This window comes from Nicotiana attenuata, unplaced genomic scaffold (genome assembly GCF_001879085.1).
Source record: "Nicotiana attenuata strain UT unplaced genomic scaffold, NIATTr2, whole genome shotgun sequence".
NCBI classification, from domain to species: Eukaryota; Viridiplantae; Streptophyta; class Magnoliopsida; order Solanales; family Solanaceae; genus Nicotiana; species Nicotiana attenuata.
The window spans coordinates 51,947-55,505 of NW_017671701.1; positions in this window are offsets into that span (position 1 = coordinate 51,947).

The following is a 3,559-nucleotide window of genomic DNA, read 5'->3' on the forward strand; positions in this document are numbered from 1 at the left end:
GAAAAAAATATTGTTTAAATATATTTTTCGGTTTTAATTTTTGTATTTATCGGTTTAAAGGTTCAAAATTTTACGAGTTCCAAAATTATGAGTTCGGAGGTTTATGTGTTTGGAAGTTTACGTGTTTAGAAATTATAAAGTTTACGGGTTCGAAATTCCGCGGTTTTGAAAGTTTAGCGGTTCGAAAGTTTATGAAATGTGTGGGTTCGGAAGGTTGTCGGTTTGAAAGTTTATGGCTTCATGTTTACTATATCTAAATTATTTATGAATACTCTTGAGAAGTCATTTTCCTTAATTTGCGTACCAAACACCGGAAAATGAATAAGATTACTACTTGTTTTCCAAGAAAAATTTTCTTGAAAAATATTTTCCACGGAAAACATTTTCTGTTATACCAAACACACCCTATGACTCGTTGAATGAAAGTAGAATCGCTCGATTTCAAGCTAGAGCAAGTCATTTAGCTTGAGTTCTTGAATCCAAAAATGGCGCAAATGCAAATATCTCAACGTATTAAGATGCACAAGGAGGTACGATGCGCGAACTTGGCCCAAAATCAACGGATACTCAGTACAGTATAGGGGATCTCCCGAGATACTATACCGTAAATGCGGCCCCAGCAAAGATAAGTGGCTTTCGCACCTGCGATGATTTTTCCGCAGATGCGAGACTGCAGATGCGGAAATCGGTGGCCAAAAAAGAGGATTTTGAGGGTTTGAAATTTCATAATACAAAATTTGATTTAGAGCTCGGTGGGAGGCGATTTTTCGAGGGATTTTGAGGAAGAACTATTGGGTAACTAATTCTAACTCTATTTTGATCATATTACATTAATCTATTGTTTGTTTTCCTCGTCAAGTTAAGGAATTTGAGGGTGGAGGTTTTGAATGGGGGAAAAAGTTCCCCAATTGAAAATTTGAGGTTTGAACAGGAATTAGACGTCGGATTTGGATGATTTTTGTTCGAGTGAACTCGTGAGTGGATGGATGTCCATAATTTGTGACTTTTACCCGATTTTGAGACGCGACCCCCGAGATGATTTTTGGGTGCTTTCCTATTTTCTTGCCTTAGCTTTGAACTCATTAGCTAAATTAGTTGTTTATAGCTTTATTTACATTATGTAACTGATTTGGTTGGATTTGGGCCACTCGAAATTGGATACTCGTGGCAAGAGCATGATTTCGGATTGATTTTGAGCTTGGTTCGAGGTAAGTGGATTGCCTAACCTTGTGGGGGAGAACTCCCCTTAGGATTTGGTACTGTTTGTTATATGAATGTCGTGTACGTGAGGTGACGAGTGCGTAGACGTGCTAATTGTTGAAAACCCCCATTTTCATTAAGTAACTATCTATGTTTTCCTTTAATTGAGCAATACTAGTATATGTAGCCCTCTGTTTAGCTTAGGAAAGGATGCTTACATGCCTTAACTGTCTTATCTGCTTTAACTGCCTATCTAGACTCTATATATTATGTTTAGAGTAAGATTTACCTGTCTTCTTGTTACGAACTTGATTAGAACTTTAGATTTTCCTTTTTGAAACTGTTGTGTATATTGAATGGGTTGTGTATTTACATTAGGACTACGGAACGGTATTTCGGAAGATCCCCTCTGCATGTTTATGTTTGGGACTATGGGAAGGTATACCGGGAGATACCCCTGTACTGGATATTTACTTTGGGACTACGAAACGGTATTCTGGGAGACCCCCCTGCACATTTACGATTTGGACTATGAGATGGTATCCCGAGAGATCTTCTGTACATTTACGTTTGGGACTTCGGGACGGTATCCCGGGAGATCCCCTGTTGCTTTCTCTGTGTACTGAGTTATTATTTTCTTGTGGTTTCATTTTCATTGACCGTTAGCATTTATCTTTACTGCCATATTTCATATTGTTTTATAGTATTATGTGTATAAACCAGTATGGCCCTGACCTTATCTCATCACTACTCGACCGAGGTTAGGCTTGGCACTAACTGGGTACCGCTGTGGTGTACTCATGCCCTTTCCTGCACATGTTTTTCATGTGCAGATCCAGGTTCATCGTACCAGCCTCCTCAGTAGTTGCAGTCGCCGCTGCCTGTTGGAGACTTGAAGGTACATCTGCCCGCGCCCGTAGATCCTCGGAGTCCCCCTCTATCCCCTTATGTTCATTTCTCATTCTTTCTGTAGAGATGCTGTATATAATAGTTTAGTAGCTTGTGACTTGCGAGTTTCCAGATTTATGATGTTGTTTGGTACTCTTTTTGAAGTGTTAACTGTATATGCCGAGTGGAATTTAGTTGCTTAATGGATAGCTGTATTGCGAATAGTTAATATTCATGCTTTTGTTTTTATTTCCACAATGTGTTAGGCTTACCTAGTCATAGAGACTAGGCGCTGTCACGACAGTTCACGGAGGGAGGAATTGGATAGTGACAAGTTGGTATCAGAGCTACAAACCCAACTATATCTTTCTTCATCCTCCTCCACCGATTTAGACTAAGTTCAAATCAAAGAAAAAGCAAAACATTTGGCTAAGCATGCTGCACAGAGTTTAGATAAACAATTAAGGCATAGACATGCTATTCTAAGCTAACATGGTTAAACACATACTTAAATAAGAAGGAAACAGGTTATTACTTAGCAGAAACAAGATTTTACAATAATTAGCCCGTGTACGTACACGACGCTCACATATCAAGAACAGTACCAAATCCTAAGGGGAGTTCCCCCACACAAGGTTAGGCAATCCACTTACCTCGAACCTAGATCAAATCAATCCGTAACAATACTTTTTCCACGAATATCTGACACTGAATGGCCCAAACTAGCCAAATCAATTACATAACATAAATATAACTACAAGAAACCAATCTAGCTAATGAAATCAAAGCTAATGCATGAAATTGGAAAATAGCCCAAAAAAAGTCTCCTTGGGCCCACGTTTCGAAATCGGGTAAAAGTCACAAAACATGAACACCCATTCACTCACGAGTTCACTCGTACCAAAATTACTCAAATCCGATACAAAAATCTCGATCAAAATCCCAAAATTCAGCTTAAGAACTTTTCTCAAATTTTTCCCAATTTTCCGCCCCAATCACAAATTTAATTGTGAAATTAAAGACGTAATCATGGGAATTAACCAAAACTAGGTAAAGATCACTTACCCCAAACACCCTCATGAAAATCTCTCCAAAAATTGCCAAACTCCGAGCTCTAAACTCCAAATGATGAAAAATGACATAAACCCTCGATTTTGAACTATTAAATATGCCCAGATGCTCCCTTCTTCGCGAACTCAGACCGAACCTCGCGTTCGTGAAGCAAAAATTGCTTCAATCCTAAAAACAGTCATCGCGAAGGTGATATACTGGTCACGAACGCGAAGCTCACATTGCCTGACCATACGCGAAGGTGGGAAACTCATCGCGAACGCGTAGGCTATTTGCCTGGAACTCCATCTGACCGTTTCCTCTACCCGAACACAAGGTCCATATCGCGAACGCATAGCCTCAAGGTTACACATCTTTGCGATAGCGGGAACCGAATCACGAACACGAAGAACAACTCATT